Source organism: Canis lupus, chromosome 17 (genome assembly GCF_048164855.1).
Source record: "Canis lupus baileyi chromosome 17, mCanLup2.hap1, whole genome shotgun sequence".
Taxonomy (NCBI): Eukaryota; Metazoa; Chordata; class Mammalia; order Carnivora; family Canidae; genus Canis; species Canis lupus.
Genome location: NC_132854.1, coordinates 45,815,982 through 45,828,854, shown reverse-complemented (window position 1 = coordinate 45,828,854; position 12,873 = coordinate 45,815,982). Strand labels below are relative to the sequence as shown.

At 37.8% G+C, this 12,873-nt stretch overlaps 1 protein-coding gene across 14 annotated transcripts in view; it reads right to left on the bottom strand.

Moving 5' to 3' along the window:
* Positions 1-12,873, bottom strand: part of DIAPH3 (diaphanous related formin 3) — a 508,438-nt gene that overhangs the window by 55,226 nt on the left and 440,339 nt on the right. The gene's annotated exons all lie outside the window — the stretch shown is intronic.

Below are 12,873 nucleotides of genomic sequence, written 5' to 3'. Positions count from 1 at the left end.
GTCTTTATGTATTTCAGTACTTAATTTAGGATCAAGTTTATAACTGAAGCTCAATAAGTATTTGTTCACTTACTGAATGAATGGACTGAGGAAAATCACTTGGTAACTTTTTAGTTAATTCAAGACCACCATGTTAAAACATGACTTTTTATTGTGGGGATTAAGAGCTTTTCCTAGGGAAATGGTTCATAATTTTCATAAGAATTGGGGTACCCTTTGAAAAAGAAAAAAAACCACTGCTTCAAAGTCATATACACAGACATACATATATTGGATTTTCAATGACCAGCTATATAGCATTGCATTTGCCCATTTCAATATTTAGCTGCCCATCTGAGGACTCTTTTTTTTTTTAAAGATTTTATTTATTCACTCATGAGAGACACAGAGAGGCAGAAACAGAGGGAGAAGCAGGCTCCTCACAGGGAGCCTGACGTGGGACTCGATCCTGGGACTCCAGGATCATGCCCTGAGTCAAAGGCAGATGCTCAACCATTGAGCCACCCAGATGTCCTGCATCTGAGGACTCTTAACAATTTATTGACTTTCTACTAGAAAGTTCTGTGTTCTATAAAACCTCTGATATTTAACTGAGTCCTACCCTTTCTCCAGATTATGCGTAGAAGTGTTAAAAACCTAGAGCTAATACCAATCCTCGAAGAAACTCAGTCCTCACACTTGTCAACCTTTTCTTCTCACCACTTTTCTTTTTCTAAGACAGATCTTTTATAATAATTTATCATCTCACCCAACTTCAGAAAATGAAGATTCATCTTTATTTTCCCAGATTTGCTATAGGAATTACATTGTTACATACTTCTGAGCAAGAAGACAATATTAACACCTAGGCATCCTCAATTTTACAACCTTCATTTGTCAGATAAGGAAGTGTCTTACCTTTGTAACTCAATCTCCTTATGTCTCTTAACACATACTACAGACTGAGCCACTTATAACTAAAAAAAAATAAAAAAATATCCATGCTTAACTCCTAATTCAATGTGGTTATTTTCAATCTTAAAAAAAAAAGTGCATATAAAAAATTTGGAACTGTACTGTTGGTGGGAATGTGAACTGGTGCAGCCACTCTGGAAAACTGTGTGGAGGTTCCTCAAAGAGTTAAAAATAGATCTGCCCTACGACCCAGCAATTGCACTGCTGGGGATTTACCCCAAAGATACAGATGCAATGAAACGCCGGGACACCTGCACCCCCATGTTTCTAGCAGCAATGTCTACAATAGCCAAACTGTGGAAGGAACCTCGGTGTCCATCGAAAGATGAATGGATAAAGAAGATGTGGTTTATGTATACAATGGAATATTACTCAGCCATTAGAAACGACAAATACCCACCATTTGCTTCAACGTGGATGAACTGGAGGGTATTATGCTGAGTGAAATAAGTCTATCGGAGAAGGACAAACATTATATGGTCTCATTCATTTGGGGAATATAAAAAATAGTGAAAGGGAATAAAGGGGAAAAGGAGAAAAAGTGAGTGGGAAATATCAGAAAGGGAGACAGAACGTGAAAGACTCCTAACTCTGGGCAACGAACTAGGGGTGGTGAAAGGGGAGGTGGGTGGGGGGGGGGCTGGGTGATGGGCACTGAGGGGGGCACTTTACGGGATGAGCACTGGGTGTTATTCTATATGTTGGCAAATTGAACACCAATAAAAAATAAATTTATTAAAAAATTTGGAAATAACTGTATTTTCTTGCTAGATATGGTCACAGTGTGGAAAAGGTATTATTTTAAAAATTTACGCTAACAGAGTTTGATCATAATCTAACGAACTAGGGGAAAAGGATTTCTGAAAACCAATCTCAAAACAAACCACACCTTTCCTGACTCTTCCCACTGCCTATGTAGTGGTGTACTTATGAAGGACTTATATAGGACTTTATTAGTCACTTTCAGGACACATTTTTTTTTTTTTAATTAACAACAGCAGAAAAAACAGTTAATTTTTAAATCTTGAGTTCCCCCTCCCTTAATATTAAGTGTATAAACAAAATATAGAAATATATATATTCTTTACTTCTAGATAAATTTTAAGAAGTCTATTGAGGCTTTATATGATCTGGCCTTCTGTGCTTCTCTGATCTAATCTCCTTGTCTTCCAGTTAATCCCTCTATCATACACTAGGTTCCTTGATGTTTTTTTAAAAATGCCATCATATCCTGCCTTAGGTTCTTGCCTTGGGCCTCTTCCCTTATCTATTTGCAGGGCTCACTTATTTCCCCTTCTCCTCATGTCTATCCTCAAATATTGCCCTGTAAGAAGGCCCTCCTATGTCGTTTTCTTCTTCTTCTTCTTTTTTTTTTTTTTTTTTAAGATTTCATTTATTTGAATGAGAATGAGAGAGATCACAGAGGGAGAGGAAGAGGGAGAAGCAGACTCATTGCTGAGCAGGGAGCCTGATGTGGGGCTTGATCCCAGGATCCTGAGATCATGACCTAAGCCAAAGGCTTAACCTACTGACCCACTCAGGCACCTCCTCTCATGTCTTTATTTAAAACTATATACCTCCTCATGTCCTCCCCACTGCTGATATTTAGCATTCTCTATCCCCTTTCCTACCTACTTTAAAAAAAATATTGCTTCTGACTCCTTTCCTCTCTTCCTTCTGGGATTCTAATTATAAGCATGTAAATCTGAGCTAATATGGTAGCCATAGCCACATAAGACTGTGGAGCACGTGAAATGGAGAGTCCAAAACAAGATGTGAAGTAGAAAATACATATCAATTTCAAAGACTGTGGATGAATAAAAGCAAAGTAGCTGATTGATACTTATATGCTAATTATATGTTGAAATAATTCTTGAATACATTGGGTTAAATAAATTAAGGTTAATTTCAACTGTTTAAGTTATATATGTATCCTGCGATGACACAGTCTACTGGACAGTGCTGTTAAGCCCTTTTGTGTATCTCATGTCTATTATACTCTTTTTTTCTTTCCTCTTTTTCCTCTCTGTGCTTCTTATTGGATATTTTCCAGCTGTCTTCCAGCTTATCAATTTTGTTTACTGTTTAAGTTGACATTTTTTTTTTAAATACACCGTATTTTTTTTTTTTCTTTATGACAGTCACACACAGAGAGAAAGAGAGGCAGAGACACAGGCAGAGGGAGAAGCAGGCTCCATGCACCAGGAGCCCGACGTGGGATTCGATCCCGGGTCTCCAGGATCGCGCCCTGGGCCAAAGACAGGCACTAAACTGCTGCGCCACCCAGGGATCCCTGTTTAAGTTGACATTTATTCATCATTTTATCCATCCACTTAATTTCAGATTTTGTATCTTTCAATTCTAGAATTTCTATTTGATTCTTTTTGAGATTCTAATTCTTTGGTAAAACATTCCATCTTCTCTATTTTATTTTCTTGAATATTTTAATCTCAAAGTCCTTGTCTAATAACTCTAATGTCTGGATCATCTGCATATTGCTATTTTGTATGTGTATGTTTGTGTGTTCATATGTCCTATCTCTTGACATGCCTAGGAATGTTTTGAAATCTGGACATTATATACATATTAAAAAGCAAAGAACAAGGATGCCTCAGATGACACAGTCTTCTACATGAGGGCTCACACTTTCCTCTCTTAGGAAGAGTAAATGATCACCTTAATCCATTCAGGGACAAAACTGACTCTAGGCTAAGTTGCAGACTTAGTAAGACTTAGTCTATTCTGATTTGCCCCAATTCCTGGTTCCTAGGATATAGCCTTCCAGAGTTTCAAGTGATTTCCCAGCAGGTTATTTCCTCAACAAGACTTTTCTGCTAACTTTTAATCTTGTGCAACTCCTCACTGCCCCCAACTTCAGAATATAGTAAACATTATGAAGGGGAACCGACTCTTTGCTGAGGCCTTTTCAGTCTTGCTTTCTGCTGGTCCGGCTGCACACAACTGCCAAAATGTGGCTGGTTTCACTGCTCTGAAATTGATACCCCACTTCTGGGGCCAAGGCCCGATTGCCAGTCCCTAGCCTGAGCAGCTATTGGCATCACCTCACAGTGGCAGGTACACATGCCTCAGCTGTAGGTATGAAAAATGGGTAGGCTCCTCTCCAAAATGTTAGTTGCTCTGGTACTCAGTGTTTCTATTATCCAGCAGGCATTAGCTCCACCCCCATCCTAAAGCAGATTTTTTTTTCCCATAGCCTACTTCACCATCTAACATATTATGCATTTTATTTATACAGTTTATCATCTTCTTTCTTCAGAATTTATCCTCTAGAAGGACTGGGGATTTTGTCTCTTTTTTCACATTGGTATCCTCAAGTTCTCAAAAAATGTGGAAAGAATGAAAGAACAAATAAGCACTGCATTGCTAAAACAAGAAAAACCTAAATAAAGGTGATTCTTAAGTAAAGATGAACTGATATGTCTGCCCAAAAAATAGATATTTATTCTGTCATCATTTACTGTTCTCTTGCTATGTGCCATACAGTATGTTAAGGGTTGGACATTCAGAAATGAATGCAGCACATTCCATACCCCAAAGAAACAGATCAGAAAAAAAAAAAAAATCCCCAAACCCAGAATGTACTTTCTTGATTCATGACAAAAGAGCAACAATAGATTTTTAAATATTTGAGGACCCTGCTTAGCAAGAAACCTTTTCAAAAATTTCTCTGGGAAGTTATACTTCCTCCCTCGATGCCCCTCTCACTCTGCTCAGAGCAATCTGCCGATTTTTCTGTAATTGCCCTCACTGCCCATAGCATCTATGTTTTCAATGGTGGCAAGAAATTCTCCCCTTGAGAGTAGATTTGACCATAGAAAAATAATTAGCAGCCCTTTGGAGGGTTTGCTTAAAAAAAAAAAAAAAAAAAAAAAAAAAAAAAGAAAAAGAAAAAGAAGAATCTCATAAAATCATTTCTGATCAATGAGGGAAGACTATGAAGTAAACAGGCCTTTACTTGTGTGGCTTGTAAACTGGCTCCGAAGGGTAATTTCAAGAAACTGGGACATTTGTGAAGGTGAAAACATTGCTGAAATAAGTATTCTAGTATTTTATTATTTCAGTCTATGGTTAAACAATGTACAGAGTATGCCATGCTGGTGAAAAGGGAGAAATAAAGAATACGTAGCAGAACAACTCCTATATTAAGAATGTGGAAGTATAATAAGAATGGTAAAAGAAATTTCTAGATTTCACAAAGCCTGTATTTCACAGCTGAGGCGGCAATGCTTTCCTGTGCTAATCTTAGTAAGGTCTTTAACAATTCTATTTTGTGTTTCCTCATACTGAGCTGTGCCCATAATGCTTCAGTTTTCCTCATATGTTGTTACCCACTTAAGACATATGCATACATATATTTTTTACTTCTTCTGATTCTGAATCACCTGCAAACTTAATAATGTCTAATAAAAGACAGTGGTAAAGAAGCAGGTCATCGTTTCCCATTTTTCAGGTAAGAAGTTACTAGGTCAAACTGGAAAGCAGAAAGAAAAGAGAAACATCTAGAACCTGAATAAAAAATGTACAAAATAGAATGTTAGCTGCAAACAATGGTGATTAAGTTACTTCATTATATTTTCTTAATATACTTTGCAAAATGCTGTGACTTTTTTTTTTTTTTTTTTTTTTTTAAGATTTATTTATTCATGAGAGACAGAGAAAAGCAGAGACACAGGCAGAGGGAAAAGCAGGCTCCCTGCGGGAACTTGATGTGGGACCCAATTGAGGACCCCAGGATCATGACCTGAGCCAAAGGCAGAAACTCAACTGCCGAGCCACCCAGGCCTCTCTGTGACATTTTTGTTTGACTATTAAAAAGACCCGAAATGAAGAGATGCTCAAACGTGTCCATAAGCCCTAAGCCCCCACTTTAAGAGACTATTTCTTTTGTTATCTAGATTCCTGAACAAAATAAGCTTCGGATATGAGAGATCTGCTGCCAATAACAGGAAATAAAGTAGCCCCAAGAGGTCATCTTTTTCCTTTTCCTTTTTCTCTCCTGTTAGTCATTCAGATTACTATTGATAATTTAGGTTAGCTATATTAGCATTTTTGGACAATAGAGTTAAGTTGATTTCCTCACATTGAAATGGCCAACAAAACTATGTTAATATTTTATATTAGTAACATATTTTCCAGGGGAATATCTTGATTGAGTAGAATTGACATATACATATAAATGCAAGGAAGTAATTATGATTATATTATTAGCAGTTATTGTGGCAATAATTTCAGAAAATGGTTATATCCATCTGCCTGAGAAAACAGACTTCAACACAAAATGAAGTCATATTCATTACATGGGAGAAGTGATTAGAACCTAGTAGTAAAGCCAGCTAAATGTGTTTCTAGCAAGCTCCAAGTTTAAGTTTTAATGCATTTTTAAATGTTTCTGGTCTCAAAACATTGAACAGCTGACAATTTCCCCCAAGAGAACAATACCTTGAGGGGAAAAGCAATTAGAATATGGATTGACCAGCAATCAGTAATCATTACTTGGTACATTAAATGCACTACTCTGGCACCTGGTTAAGTAATTTAGAAACTGGTTAAATATCTGGAAAACAGGGCTTTCTCAAGTTAAATGTGAAAGCGCAGAGAAATAAAATGGACTTTCTCACAGTTACAACATATCAGGAAGAAAACTGCAGAATAAGGTTTTAGGAAGTTAAAATTGGGTGACCATATTAAAGGCAATTGGAATCAAAGGGACTGAAGTAGAAAATCTGGTATTTCTGGAAAGTTTAAATCCCCCCCGGTTTATAACTCAGAAGAGTGGGTGATACATCTCATAGCAAGGTTCAATATTTCTGTAAAGATGGTTTAAATAAACCATGCCATTTGGAAAAAGGTTCTTAGAAAATTCTTAAACTACAGAAGAAACAAAAATTAGTTACTCCACCAGAGAGAAAAGAGCTTCCACAAACCCCCCCTTCAGGGGTGATGTTTTTCCACCTGCCTCACTACGGCCCCCATACTCTACCCTCCCTCCCATTCCTACCCATAGACGGTACATTCTCTAACAGGGTCAACCCTAGACCTCAGCCTCTCATACGAGGACAATGCTCCAGCAATCCACTCTTTTCCTAACATCAATTTCTCCCCAAGTCACGGTTCTCTTCAGCAAACCAAAATGCTATTTCCTCATTGGAACCTGACTCCTTCTACTTCTCTCCCCTTTTTTTTTTTTTTTTTTAATAACAAACTGCCTTGAAAGACTGATCTAGAACCTCAGTTTCTAATTTTTCTTGAACACGTTCTTGAACACATTTCAGTATTTGTCCTACCCACTGTTCCCAAACCAGCCTCCTCAGTCACCTGTCTCCTCATTCATAAATCCAATGGTTGTTTCAAGGTTCTCAGCTCCTTTGACGGCTCAGCAGTATTGGGCACAGCTGTCACTGTGTCCCTCCTGAAATGTCTTTCTCTTTAGCTTCCATTATATCAATCAGCCTTGCTTGCTTTTCCTTCTCAGTGTTCTGATGTGTCCTCCTCATCATCCTGAGCCCTAAATGTTAGTGAGTCTCAGGGCTCAGTTCTTAAAAATTATCTCCTTTCTATCCACACTGATTTCCAAAGTAATCTCTGTACTTGTGTTGTCTGACTACCATTTGTCTACTGAGAATTCCCATATTTATATCTCCATAGCTCTGACCTGTTTCTAGAATGCATTTTCTGAATATTTTAAGATGTGTTTTGTTTTTTTTAAAGATGTGTTGTTTTTATAATTATCTCATCTCGTCAAAACAAAACAAAATCTTGCTTTTCATCTGGATTAAAAAAAAGTAAAACACAACTCTTCGTTGTGAATAATCAAAACTAATTTAAAAATGAATTTATTAAAAAAACATTATTGACAAGATTTTTCTTAATTGCTAGGTATGAGAGATATAAAAATGAATAAGAAAAAAAATAAAAATGAATAAGGAAACTTAAAGATCATCTGTCCTCCCACAACCTAGAGATAACTATATTCAGGCATATAGAAACTCATTAGAATCTATGAAAAAAATGTAGGTCCATAGCCATTTGAAATGAAATAGTACCTGAGTAAAATTTTTAAATGGGCACATACCTTGTACTCTTTCATATTCATAATGAGTAACTTTTATTTCTGAATGAGCCTGTAATTTTATAGAATTATTAATTTAACATGATTTACTTTTATTAAGTTGGTCTTTTTGAATAACAGATTGAAGACAACTAAGGTAGAAAAGTTGTGCTTTAAAAAAAAATACCATGCAAATATCTTATTATTACTGACTTATTATTACAGATTTCAAGGAAAAAAGTCAAACTTTATTATTGTTATTATAAGTATATTCTCTGCCTTTAATCTTAGCTTTAAAATAATACAACAAATGATAACCTAAAATGCATTTCAAAAAAGGCATGCAACTATAAATATGGAAGTAAACTGGGGAGGCATATTAATAAAATGGTGATTCAGCTATCAAAATAGAGGATCCAACTTCCATTGAGTTTAAACTCAATCTTTACAATCTAATTACTGCTAAACAATCAAGGAAGAAGGAATAATACAGAACTTGCTCAATCAACAATGTGGTTAAAAACATGAGGTGTGGGGATCCCTGGTGGCGCAGCGGTTTAGCGCCTGCCTTTGGCCCAGGGCGCGATCCTGGAGACCCGGGATCGAATCCCACGTCAGGCTCCCGGTGCATGGAGCCTGCTTCTCCCTCTGCCTGTGTCTCTGCCTCTCTCTCTCTGTGTGTGTGTGTGACTATCATAAATAAATAAAAATTTAAAAAAAAAAAAAAAAAAAAAAAACAAAAAACATGAGGTGTGAACGATGGCTCTGTCTCTCCAGAGGTGTGCGAGCCTAGTGAAATCTAAGTTTTAGCTTCTTTATCTGTAAAATGAAGATAATAGCGACTTCTAACTCCTGACTGTTATGATTACTGAGATAATATATGTAAATATCTTAGCATACTGACTGGTCTATAAGCAAGGGCTTAACAAGTGTTAGCCATTAATATCCTTATATTTACTTTCTTAAAACTGTTTACTACATATTGTTTATTCCTAAGAAGTTTTTTCCACTAAAACTGTTCAAATGAACAGGTATCAAAAATAATTAAAACAAAGAGAATATTCACACTGTGCTCTGAATTCCGCCTGCAAGTTTTTATACAAAACAGTTTATTACAGAGAACAGAGCTATACTTTGAAATCAGTTTGTTCTGTCAAAAAGACAAAAAAGCTCAAAGGATGTAATTGAATGACTATAATGCACCCTGGCCAAGAAGCGAGGCTTTAACTTGCTCTTTAAAGTACATGCAAGTGAGCATTGTTCTTTCCATTTTAATATAGAGTTTCCGCCCCTAAATTGACTTTCTGAAATAGTTAGATAATTGTTGTACACTTTTAAGTCACTTTGTCAGTGTTCTTGAACTGTGAAAGTAATTCAGCGTTGAACTCATAAAATACACTCTCCAAGGTCCAAGTTTAAGTGAGCATAGTGATTTGTTTCCTAACAATAGAGCACAACTAAATTTAAAAACTCCTTTGTACTGGACAGTCCTTGAAGCTTTGAGTGTCTTTCTTATCCATGGTCCTTCTGAGCCAAAGGCAGTTTTTTGTGTGCACAATCTACTGTCCCAACCCCCCACAGAACCAAGATACAAAATTGTATTACCTACATTCCTACAGTATCATTCCTGTTGCCTCAATGATTCCCTCCATCGCCATCACGACCACCACCATCACTCCTACCACCGCCACTGCTAATGCTAGATACGAATACACTAAACCCGTTACTTGTATTACTCCCTTTAATCCTCAGAACTGGAGATAATGTCGTACGTCATTTATGGATGAGAAAATCGAGGCACAGAGAACCTAGTAATTCTTGGCCCATGTTCATATATTTGATGAATGGAAAAGCCAAAAGTTAGATCAACGTTTTAATAACTGCAAGGCATATGCTCATTCCATGGCCTAGTGTATCACTTGGACAGAGTTAATGCTAAAAACAATTTATAGCATGAATGGCTAAAACAAAGTCGCCATGCTTTGTGTCCTACAGCAGTGGTGATGGCGCCCTGGGCAGCAGCCAGGAGATGCTGCATTACAGGACATTGTGTATTTGATATTCTCGAACTCACCCCGTGAACTGCCCTTGTGGGACCATGAAACACACATAGAGGGGCACAAATAGTATAGGGACATTAAAATCAAGAAACAGAAAGAAGTAATGGGTTAGAGCCATAGGGTCAAGAAATATAGCATCAACATATGCCAGAAAGGTATAAACATTACATCTACTGGCAATGACAGCAGAAACAGAGGCAGAGACAGGAAGAGGGTGCATCATCAGGATGGCATGGCACCCTTGTGGCAATGGCAATATCCTGCACATATTCTAGTTCTCCAAGTGGTTGACTGGGTAGCTGCTGATGTGATCTTTTCAAATGTTTTCGGGCTCCTCTTTCTCTAACCAAGCGTGATCCTTTCCTTGGGAAACAATAGCCTCATCCATCTGCTCAAGGCAATAACTCATGAGTCCCCTGTTTATTCTGCACATACAACCCCTTACCATGTTCAGTATTTTTTAATCTACCCTAACTGCTTCAATTCTAGTCCAAGGAGCATCGGGTGGCTTACTCAGTTGAGTGTCCAACTCTTGATTTTGACTCATTATCTTGGGGTTGTGGGATCAAGCCCCATGTAGGGCTTGGCGCTCAGATGGGAGTCTGCTTGAGATTCTCTCCACCCACCCCCGTCTGTCCACCTCTCCCCCAAATAATAAACCTTTAAAAAAAATCTAGTCCAAGCCACTGCCATCTCTTATCTAAATCACTGCAGTTTCCTCTCTAGTGGCTTCTAGCCAATCCACTCTTGCCTTTCCCAATCCCTATGCCACATACTCACTTTCTGCACACAGACACGTTCAGTTCTTACTTAATGCACCATTTCTTTGGAGAAGCTCAAACTCTTCCTGTTGTTGGGTCTTTTGTTACCCTCTTCTTTCTTCACATTTATCACATTTAAAATTACTTGTCCATTTTAATAAGTCTTCCTCTCTAGACTACAGGCTCCTTGAAGTCAACTCTGTTTTAATCCTGGACTCCAAGTACAGTATGTGGCCCATAATTAGTGTGCAATAAATATTTGCTCAGTAAATTCTATTTCTTTGTATAATACACCATCTATAATAAGTTGAAGATCTTTTTATTTAAAAAAAAGAGCCTCAATATCTGATCTTAAATGTGTGTGTGTCTGTGTGTGTGTGTGTGTTTAAGATTTTATTTATTTATTCATGAGAGACACAGATAGAGGCAGAGACACAGACAAAGGAAGAAGCAGGCTCCATGCAGGGAGCCTGACGTGGGACTTGATCCCAGGACTCCAGGATCACACCCTGGGCTGAAGGCAGGCACTTAAACCACTGATCCACCCAGGGATTCCCTGATCTAAAATGTGTTTATGAATATTTCACAATTAATAGAACTAAAATCTAGCCCACTTCATTGAGGATTATGCATGCACTTGCCGGGTGATCTAGGATAGGGAAGGAGTAGGGGCAACAATATGCAAAGGGAAGGCTCCTCCAATTTTCAAACAATGGAATGGCATGATTGGATCTGCGTCTTGAGTAAAAAACTGTGGTGGCCGTGGATGGACTCAAGTGTGTTAAGACTTGAAGAAGGAAGAGTAGTTGGGGGGCTGTTAGAGTACTCTAGGTAAGAGGCTTTTTGGGTCAAAGAGCCAGTGCCCATATGGCCTTGTGACCTAGTTCTGGCCATTAAGACTTAAAAAGTCTGTTAAAGGACTTCTGAGAAAGATCTGCCTTACTAAAAACACATACTCAAGAGAAGAGAGCCGAAGGGCTCTCTGGGGAAGACCCAGATGTCTTTGGACATGGCTGAGTGTGGACATGATGCCAATTATTTTGCAAGCATGCATCTGCAAATCCAAGGACAACTGCCATGGGGAGCAAAGAGGAGGGTTAAAGAGAGTCCAAAACTTTGATGATGCTGTCACACACTCGATGAAAACTGAAAACAAGTTTTACTTGAATTTCAAGATCTCAAGTCTATTTAAATGTTTACTTTTTTTCTTCTCCCTCTTTAACAAGATGCCACATCCTCAATCTCACCTTCAGAGTGCTCCTTCCACTCCTCCCGTCTCCGTTGGTGAGGGTGCTCCCACTTTAAGTGACAGACTGTGATTAAGCGCCTTAGGTAAGAGGTACATTTATTATCTCATTTATCGAGAAATTTAAGCTTTTTTTTTTTTGTCTTTTAAAGGGCTGATGAGTGCTCAGGGAGCTGGCTGTGGGGTATGGAGAGTATGCAATTCCATTTGCTAGCAAGTAACATACAGCTCAATTTTATAAGAAAAATGTTTTTGGTGAACATTTGTTGAGTGTTTATTATAGAACCATCTATTATCTAGATGTTAATGAGGGCACATCATTTCCTCTGCCCTCAAAGAATTATTCAGAATTCACCTCAAGAAGAAGTCACAAATTACCTGCTTAGCAAAGTTCCCAGCACATGGTAGGTAATCAAATATTTGTTTAATGCATTTGTTCTGTAGCATTATGTTTTTAAGGGTTCTAAAGAAACCTTGTGAAGGCAAAATCTTCTGGGTATGGCATCTGATTAGAGGAGAGCATGAGAAAACAACTCATTAGCAAGTCCTAATTTTGAGTTTTGGAAGGTCTATACTAGACACAAACTCAGTCATTCATATAAACCTCAATTTCTTCACTAACTTTTCTGTTAAGCAATGATTCTGTTTCTGCTATCTTAAAACCGGTAAGGTCATTTTGGCCTAAGGCAGGTCAGCCCATCATTGTATAGTCCTATTAGAACGTTCTTTAGAGTTCTGTCCCCCAGTTAACAGAGGAAAGGAAATTCCCACAGGTTGTCCCAA